Consider the following 10,925-nt stretch of genomic DNA (forward strand, 5'->3'; position numbering starts at 1 on the left):
GCAAAATTACTGAATTTTCTAATATAATAAATAAGTTATTTTTGCGTATCAACATCGAGAGTGAAATAATCGATTATGAAGTGAATTATTTGTCCATGTTGTTTAGATTAAAATAATGACCCATACAAGTGAATTTATTTAAAAAAATCGAAACATGGAACTGAGTGTAAGTCGTAAGTGGCATTTCACCTTAAGAATAATTGCATAAATCTCTCAATATATGTATATAATTAATTAATATAACTAAACAATAAGAAATGAGTTTTAAATTCAAAATTGTGGTCAAAAAACTTCTATAGTTTAGCTCAAAAATAAAGTTTTTGCTTTTATTATAAATCCATTATCAGTGCTATTTTCAATCTAAATCTCTAAAAAATATACTCTGTAATTGTGTTAAATAAATTGAATTTTTGTTACACATTTTTTTTATAAATTGTGCTCTAAAAATGTATTTTATTAAAGTGAAGGATGATCACTACAAAATAAATTTTTTATGACACACTTTTTATAGGCCTATGTTATTTTAGAATGTTCCTCAAGATGATGAACTCTTCCATCATGTAAAGATTTCATCAAAATCTTTTACAAAAATATTTCTACAAATAAGTACGAAGAAACCGCCAGACCGATCTTTGCCAAAAAGTAATCAGCATGATTCCCATCTGATTTCTTACAAACGGTTTATGGCTCATATACGGTACACGCACATGATTTTTCCAATTTTGTTATCGAACGATTCAGAATGACTTGAAACGTCGAGAAAACAAAAGTAGTAGATTGGATTTTCTAGCGAAAATATGAACCTCTTTGGGAAGTTAAGAATGTTCCAAGTTTTTTCGAACACTAGAAATAACAAAACCTTATAATAAAATAATTGTATTAGTATTAGTTGCCAAAAATATTCTAATTTGAAGTCATTAGTCATAACTGGATAGAACAACTATTGGGTTGCCATTCATTCAAAAATCCATATAATAAAGTCAAAAAAATTTCTGACAGATTGTAATTAAAAATTGTAAATAAAAAAAGTCACATCAGTTGAAATAAAACTTTATTATTTAATGTATAATAAACATTAAGCATAAAAAGAGCGACTTTCACATATCTTCAATTCAACCAAATACTGATATAAAAGGTAGTACCTTGATCGAAAGTTACTTTCAAATACGAGAGTCTAGCCGATTTTAAGATACAGTATGTCTTTAATCCCTATATTAAAATTGATAAATTTATATAATAATTTATTTGCTCATTTAATAATTCTCTAATTAATTTTATTCCACAGAATAATGGCAGAATCAACATGCAAGTGCTCCAACGGATCAGGTCAACGGGTCTTCTCCATGGGACCGAATACGCTGAAAGTTCCAATGAGTTTGTTCGCCGAGAACAGGAAGAAGGTGTGCGATGCTTTATCGGCACAAAGTTGTTCCTTGAAAAAATCCATTATCCTTCTGCAAGGAGGTGAGGAGGTCAGCTGGAACGACACTGATGTGGGCTACATTTTTAAACAGGTAGGAAATTCATTATTACTTTTTATTTCTAATTCCAGGAAGGAAACAAGATATTTATTATACCATTATTAAAAAAAATGCAATTCTTAATACTAACATGTACCTAATTTTCAATTTATTAGCTTGACAACTAAATAAGTGCGGATTTTTATTAGAAAATCTAAGATATTTTGTTTATGGAACTAAATAACTTTATTCTGTAATGTATTCTGTAAGCGTGATTGTTGGTAGAAAATCACGCATAATTTTTTTTTGAAAAATAACTTTAATCTGTAATGTAAGGAAATAAGATATTTATTATACCAATATTAAAATAAACACAGTTCTTAGAATTAATAACGGGTGGTCCATCTAGTAGTTCTAGTGATCTAGTGGTCTTACGGTTTAGATATTTCTATAGAGAAAACATATAAAGTATTGTAAATCGTTAGAAAGGTCTCAAAATTCTTTGTTTTTTTTTCATATATCTTCGAACTTCGAATTCCGCACGGCTTACAGGCAAGTTGCTATCGATAATTCCAATTTTTAAATGGGCCACCCTATACATATCCATTCAATTTTCAATTTATTAGGTTGACAACTAAGTAAGTGCGGATTTTTGTTAAAAATTTGTGCATTTTTTCATAGAACTAAATAACTTTTTCCTGTACTGTATTGTTCATTTTCATCAATGCGTTTTGTCATCTTTCAAGCACCATCATTACCCAACTTTCCTAAAACTTGTCAAAATCAGCAGAAAATTGAATCTGGTATAATTTGACTCTATCGTAATCATTGAATTGTTTACCATTTAAGGAGTTTTGTAAAGATCGAAACAAAAAGTAATCAGAAGGTGGACTGTATGGTAGATTTGGCAAAATCCACCATACAGTCTTTTATCAGAAGGTGGATCAGGACTGCATGGTGGATTCAGCAAAACATCCCAACCAAGCTCCTTTATTTTTTGCCGCGTGGCCAAAGATATATGATGTCAATAAATGCAATAAATTACCGTTTTCATTTGCCACATCAGGCTGCATTTTCCAACTGCATTGTTTAATTTTATTGATAGTTGTTCAAGATAGACATCAGAATTGATCATTAGGTTGGTAATAACAGTTCAAAGTTGACAACTACTTTGTAATCAACTTCTACTGGACGACCAGGGCGTTTTTTCAACTTTGCGTGAAAAATCAACAGAACGAAATTTGGCAAACCAGTTTTAATCCTGTAGTGAGCTTTAGATGAATTTTTATCATTGCACAAATTAAAAAGCAAAATATTGCAAAAATTTGTAGATTTGATTTTCTTTTTTATTTTTAATATCGTTTTTTTTTTAATTGAGGTTAAAAACAAATACACGTGGTATTTTACTAGATCCTCCTCATCTTCCACGCGATATTTTGTGATTTTTTATAAACCACCCCCTCCCCCTTTAAAGCTCGCGTGATTAATCGACGCCCCCTAACAAAAGGTATTTTTAGTGAAGCAATTCGGAGCCTAATTCATATTTTTCTTTTTTCAAATTTTTGTGACCAAAATTTAAAGTTGGTTATTCAATAGTTTTTAAAATATGCGAGGTTGATGGGTGGCTGGCTCCGCTCTCAATACTAGCATTGAAACAGTTTATACGTTTTCAAAAATGCATAATTCGATTTTGATGAAACTTGGCATACATTGTTACTACACTTTACTAAATATCTGACAAAAATTTAAAGTTGGAACATTAAATAGTTTTTGAGATATGCGAGGTTGTTGGGTTGCAGGCTCACTCTCAATACTAGTATTGAAACAGATTATACGTTTTCAAAAATGTATAATTCGATTTTGATAAAACTTGACACACATTGTTATTATACTTTACATATGTAATGTTTTTCTTCAGTTTTTGGTTCATTTCTAAATATGCCGTTTACCCACATTTTTATTTCGTGAACCCCCAAATTTTGTTTTTCCTACCGTGGGCCCCTTGAAAGTTGCCACGGACCCCTGGCGGTCCATGTGGACCACTTTGGGAATCACTTTAGATTTAAAGGAAAACTGCATTTACTTAGTTGCCAATCTAATAAGACTGTTCGGTTCAGCGCTGTTTCGCCTTACGCTTCATTTTATGGAACAAAACCCTGATGGAGGTATACATCATCACAACGTATGCACTTACAGTTGTATTTGCAATAATAATTATCGTCAAAACACGTAACTATTTGTTTATATCCGCAATCCCGTCGTATTTTTCCTTTGTGTCTCTAGTACATCTTCGGGCGTACAAACATATTTTGTTTTGTGGAATAGTTTAGCACTCCGTCATCAGGTCAAACAACTTATTATTCTGCAGAGCGAGGCAATTTTACGCTACACCTAGTTCATCTACCTCTAGCCGGTTAGCTATCGGCAATAAATAAACGTCAGCGAAATAATTTATTGTAAACACAGTTCGCGTGTTTACAATTACGTCGGAGGTCGCTCCGGTTTCATAAATTCACTTAAATGCTGAATTGCTGAAACTCTATTTGTTGATTAATTTCAAGAAACTGAATTGCATGTGAATTGGAATGTTTTGCATTAACTAGCAATAAGGCGGCCATATTTTTTATGCAAAATCCGGGATGGGAACTAAAAAATTTGTAACTAGGGAAGAATGGTACCTAATCTCTACACACAATTCACTCTGAACAAACATTGTAATAGTTATGTTTCATATAAATATTCCACAATTTAATAATTGCTTTAAATTTGAATTTTTAATCCATGATAATTTTCTTTAATTTTGTAAAAGATTTTTATACTTCGTTGATTTTCATTACAAATTTTTATTAATGAATGAGCAATCATTTATAACTCACTCGAAGTCACTTTCATTTATCTTAATCCGCAATTTCATATTTTGTAAAAGTTTAAAAGTGTTTTGTAAATCATTATCATTACTTTTCATTTAATCATATAATTATAGCCACGCGCGCGATTCATTTCGAAAATGATTGCAGACTTTGCAGAAATCGCATTTAATCCTGTTTGTTTATTTCAAATGGCAAAATCAAAACAAGAAAATTGTCTTAATCTTAAAAATCCACAAGTTGTAAAATGCAACTTTATGGTAATTTATGATCTACTAAATTCAGAATATAAGCAACATATTTGATAAATAAATTATTTTTGTTTTGAAAATCAAAATAATGCAAATGCAAATAACTTGAATTATTTTTTTCTTAGTTGATATTTTTTTATTAACAAGTTATCAATGTATACATTGTGCAAGAATAAAACGAGCAGTTATAATTTAACTATTTCAATCTAGGATCCTTAATTTAGGTCATAGAAAATTTTCAAATTTTTAAAAAATTTGAAATTCAAAATTGTAATTGGTACAATTTACATCTCGAATTCAAACTCTAAATTTTCAAACTTTAAATTTCTTCACTTTATTCGAATTTGGTAACATATAAAATTCTTTAATAATTTCTTCTCTTGAAAATTATAAAATTTAAATGTTTTTGCATATGCAAGACCTAAAGCAACCATTCAAAACAAAAAATTGTTTTTAATTTTGTAATAATATTTTTAAATATTTATTATTATGTTTATTGTGTTGTTATTGCAGTTATTTATTATTATTATAATACCTAATAAATACTTGAAATTTAGTTACAAAAACATTGTAACTCTGAAAAATATGTAACACTCACTTATGGAAAACTACATTAATAAAAAATAAATTCCAACGTGGGTTAATAATATTATTATGCAATAGTGATTCATAAACGAGTTCATCTACACCATAAAAATCTTGTATATTTTTAAGGAAAACTTATTAATTCGTTTTTTAAATTTTGCTGCTCGTTTTTTTTTTTATCAACAATTCCGTCGACGGTAATGGAATTTCACGAAATCCGGTTTTGCTAATTGTGCAGAATTAATAATCATACACATGCGGGCAATGAGCTCAATAACAACATAGCCGAGTTTGAATATTTATCAACATCCTGGACATTCAAAAACAAAACAGGACATTGGCCTGCATTGATCTATTATCGCAATAATAACTAATTGCAATCGATAGAGGAGGTCAAAGTAGACAGAACTTTAATAGTACGAGAGGTGGAGGCATTCGAGCTTTTGACTGTCTACCTTAGTAACTTACATTTTTTTTCACGTAAAACTGCAAAAAAATATACATTTTTAACTAAATCATCTAATAAATTACTTGAAAATTTTTCTAATATTATCGTGGCGATTAAAGTGTTAATATGGGTTGTAATGAAGTATGAAAAAAATTGTTTCACTTTTCATGTAATTAAAATTAACATACATTCATTGACTATTTGTTTTTTGACTATCTCGCTGGCGATGCAGTCTCATTCCTTGATATTACAAATTATTTTAATAAACTTACGTTTCTTACACGGCACGGTTTCTTAAATAAATTATGGAGAAAATCACAATATTACGTCTATATTATGGATAAATTTATTGTTTATTGATTATGAATGTTTGAAGACCAACTCAGGTGATGTATATATTTAGAATGACGTCCAATCTAGGTGTCATACCATATCATACCATATATTATAACTTAATTAATTGATGTTAATTCAATCCAATAATCTATTCCCAAGGACAACTGGTCAATTATCACCTCTCTTTGTATTGTAATTTTGCATCAAATGATTCGATTTAATTCGATGTCGTCGCCTCTTTTACTATAAAACTTGCATCGCAAAACTTCTAAAACACGTGCCGAGTTCGTCATGTGGACGCTATAGATTTCCTGTAACATTATAAGAAAACATTGAACTCGCATTCGCAACTTATATAGAATTACAATTAATTGTGGTATCAATAAACTTCTTTTGGAAAGGCACCTTCACGGTTTACTACTACTAGCTGAACTTTAATATAAGAATGAAATTTTAATCTTATATAATGAAGAGTACGCCATCATTCATGCCGTATACATGCTTCGTTTAATCTTGGCCATAACATCTTTGTTATTTCTTTTGTTTTGATGCGAAATTGTGTAATAGTTTTATGCAACTTGGAAAAGAATGCAGAAAAGCTTTTTTATGGGTATTCAAGGTTTTTAATGCCCCGTGTAATTGTTTTAGAGACATTCCTAAATGCATTACGACTTCTTGTGGTAGATGACTACATTTAAGTGAAAACAATGAAGGGTCAGGATTGCATGTCGTTTCCTCTCTGGGTGGCACAAATCGTATAAAAATTACAAAAACTTCTAAGATTTGATAAAAACTTAAATAAACAGGTTTTGGAGCAGTATTTCATTTTTCAATTCATGGAAAGCGAAAAAAAAATGTGTGTTTGTGTGGATACAGTTTTTCGTTCACAAGTTTACTACGAGAGCACGGATCAACCGATTTGAATTATTGAAAAAACATTCGATTCGTATTGATGGGAAGACGTACATATTACTTTTTGGCAAAGATAGATCCAGCCATTTCGAAGCTGGGTAAAAAATGGATATTAAGTTTTTTTGAGAATGGAACATCCGATTCCAATGATTTAGACAACATTTTAATTGTATTGACGAAGTGAAAAATTTATTACATTATTACGAACGCAGGTCCAGCGGTTTCGGAGTAGCCTAGCAAAATGTAAAAAAGTCAACATTTGGTGGTCTGAAATGATCATTACTACAGATCATTATTATTGATTCATATACATGTATAAATATTGATACACTGCATTGATATGATTGTGATCATAGTAGACTGGTGAACAGTATAGACGGTAGACTGGTGAATAGGGTAGACAAAAAGCTGGTAAACATGTAGACTGGTAAACATGTAGACAGTGGACTAGTGAACGTATAGAAAGCAGACTGGTGAACATGAAGACAGTAAACTGGTGAACGTATAGAAAGCAGACTGGTGAACAAGGTAGGCAGTAGACTGGTGAACATTGTAGACAGTACACTGGTGAACACAGTAGATAGTAGACTGGTCAATAGGTAGACAGTAGACTGGTGAACAGGTTGACAGTAAACTGGTGAACAATTTGAAAGTAGACTGGTGAACAGGATGACAGTAGACTAGTGAACTGGTAGCCAGTAGACTGGTGAACAGGTTGACAATAGATTGGTGAATAGGTTGTCAGTAGACTGGTGAACAGGGTAGGCAGTAGACTGGTAAACACTGTAGACAGTAGGTTGGTGAGCAGGGTAGACAGTAGGCCGTTGAGCAGGCTAGATAGTAGGCTGGTGAATATGGTAGACAGTAGACTCGTCTACAGGAAGACAGTAGACTGGTGAACAAGTTGACAGTAGACAGGTAGTCAAATACACAAGTAGACCGATAGGAAGACAAAATGTTAAACAGATGGGCGAATTGACAAGTAAATATGTACATAGATAGAAATTTAATGTAAAACGGGTGGACAATCAGGCAGATACAAAAGTAAATAAGTTGACTTTGAGAGGTAGATCATGCACAATTAATTAAATAGATTATTTGCACATATCAGGAAGTTCATTCAACTTACCTTAGAGCAAAATGTCACTTGCATCTGAATCAATATACTGAATAAGGTAGGGGCTGCCCTTGCTATCAACATAAAATTATAACACAATTATTTGGTATTAAACAAACTTCTTTTACATATGTGGCTGGAATATTGGTCGAATATTTATTTTTAACAGTGGACCAATTACAAACTTTTATAAACATTAAGAAAATTTTATGGCAATTATTTATTAACAGTACAGCTCCGTAAGCCATAATTGGATTTTGATCATAAGTCACGATTCTTTTAATAGCCCCAATTCACGCGAGGCGTCTACACGCAAGTGTTGAACATTTACACGTTCCATTCCACGGAAAGATTTAGTTGCCCTGATAAGAATTAGGTTGTTTGAATTTGTTACGAATGGGGAACATGCATGATATATTTGAAATATAGTAATAGAAATAGGCGAAAACATACTGGCCACTGGCGATTTTTTTCCCAGCAATGACATCTCACACTGCACGATTTAGACGTTCACAATTTGGATGTAGGATCTTGCATCGAACTCACTCTGAAAATTATATTGTGGGTTTTATACTTGCTTTTAACAATGTTGAGAGATTTTATGTGAGCTGTATATCTAGAAGCATTAGTTTTATATTTGTTCAGGTCCATTATTTGTATCCCAACTCATAATTTTTTTCTCACTATTTTCGATCCAATAAGTCAGAACATTTTTAAATTTGAATAAAAAAACCTTAATTTTTTCAATTATCGTATTAAGACGAAACAAGGTGATATTTTAATCATAATTTTCATGAAAAAACTTTTATCTCACATAGTTTGAAAATCATGAGCTTTTAAGTGTATTTGAACTTCTAATCCTCATGCAACAAGGTTGTTCAGTTCAATGAAGCATTTTCTAAACTTTTATTTCTATTTTGCAAGATTTAAAAATTTCTAAACGTTTTAAAATTAATTTATACAGAATATTTTTTTTCGATTTAGCGATAATAATAATAATAATGATGATGATGATGGTCTACATATATTTTAATTAAATGCAGAATTTAACATATATCTACTTTGCAATACATTGTCATTTATTAGGTTGTCAAATATCTCCCTTCCGCTTTTTTGTTCTTGGTTATAATACAAAAAGGCGGAAGGGAGATATTTGACAACCTAATAATTGATATTTCTAGTATAGATCAAAATTATCGTCTATTATTCTTAATAAATAATCAAGTTCAATATTACACAAAATTCATATATATATTTATAATGTATTATCGAAACCAAATCATGAAAATTTTATGAATCAAACATGTTGATCAAAGAATAGTATTATATACATTGTTGGAAATTTTCCACTGTGTCAGCTTAATTGAGCTTGTTTTCATGACAAAACTCATTTGAAGCTTGTTTTGAATTGTGCAATAATGATTAAAAACAAATTGTATACAAAGTTTAAAGACTATTAACAAATACACAAAAACTGGCATTTTGTCAATAATAATAAAATGATACATTGTGATATTTATTTTAAATACTTTGAAATAAATAACACTATGTTAGGGGGCGTCCATTGATCACGTGAGATTTTTAGGGGTTTATTAATCACGTGGGGGTAAGGAGGGGTATAGTGAGATATCACGTGTATTTATTTTTTTGCAGATTTTTTCAGAAAGATCCAAACATTTAAAAAAAAAATCGTACAATTTTTTCTCGTAACTGAAAATACATGGGGGGGAGGTTTATTTAGACCACCACGTATCCACAAAGGGGGTTCAAAAATCTTTATAAATCGATCACGTGATTAATGGGCCCCTTACCTGGTCTGGTGTAAAGTTTTAACACAAAATACAGTTTTTAACAAAAATCTAGTTTTTTAACTTCCCATAGGGTAAGTTATTGTAATAGGCCGAAAATCGAAATTGAAAATTTTTACATTTCTCGACGTTTTGAAGGTTTCTGAACATTTTGGCATACCTCGGAAAAAATGGATGTGTGTGTGTGTGTGTATGTATGTATGGATACAAATTTCCAGTCACGTTTTCGGGCGCACGGATCAACCGATTTGAATGGTTCAAAAAACATTTGAATCCTATTGATAGGGAGAAGAGCTGATTAGTTTTTGGCAAAGGCAGGTCCAGCCGTTTCGGAGATACGGAGAAAAGAGTGCAGAAAATAGAAATCGACTTTTGAGAGAACGGAGTAATCCGATTTGAATGATCTAAAAAACATTCAATTAGTAATGATTGGAAGTGTTTATTAGTTTTTTGCAAGGGCAGGCCCAGCCATTTCGAAGATACGGAGCTAAATATGTAAAAAAATGGCAGTTTTTGAGAGAACTAAGCGTCCGATTTAAATGATTCAAAGAACTTTTTCTGCTTGTCTTAACAAATAATTGATTTTGTAAAAAAATTGCTTCAACTTTTTTTTCCAAAAAAAATTTTTTTGTATATTGAAAATAATTCAGATGTTATTTTTATTCTGACTATAGTTCTAAATATACTTTAAACAAATAATTTCAACTTTGCAATTCAGTATAATATTAATAATAATCTATTTGAAAGCATTCAGTATTCCTCGAACATTTCGTTACGGTACGGGAAGTTCCAGCAATTTGCCTTAAGGCACGATGCCATACACCCCACTAGTTTTTATTTTTCTTCACTTTTATCACTTTATTCAGTGTTTTATTCAGTTTAATTTGTGAACTGAAACCACTCATATAGAAATTGTAAATCATATTATATCGATAGGATAATCTTCGAATCGATTCTAACTTTGTCCTTCTCCTTCTCCTTCGCAGGAACCCTACTTCCAATACATGTTTGGCGCTAAGGAACCCGATCTGTTCGGGGCCGTTGAGGTCGGAACAGGTCGAAGCACGCTTTTTGTTCCGAGATTGCCGGAGGAATATGCGGTCTGGATGGGACCCTTGCATCGGCTCGAGGACTTCAAGGA

Source organism: Ctenocephalides felis, unplaced genomic scaffold (assembly GCF_003426905.1).
Source record: "Ctenocephalides felis isolate EL2017-DRISC unplaced genomic scaffold, ASM342690v1 CF-g0.4_SCAFFOLD_03571, whole genome shotgun sequence".
NCBI lineage: Eukaryota > Metazoa > Arthropoda > Insecta > Siphonaptera > Pulicidae > Ctenocephalides > Ctenocephalides felis.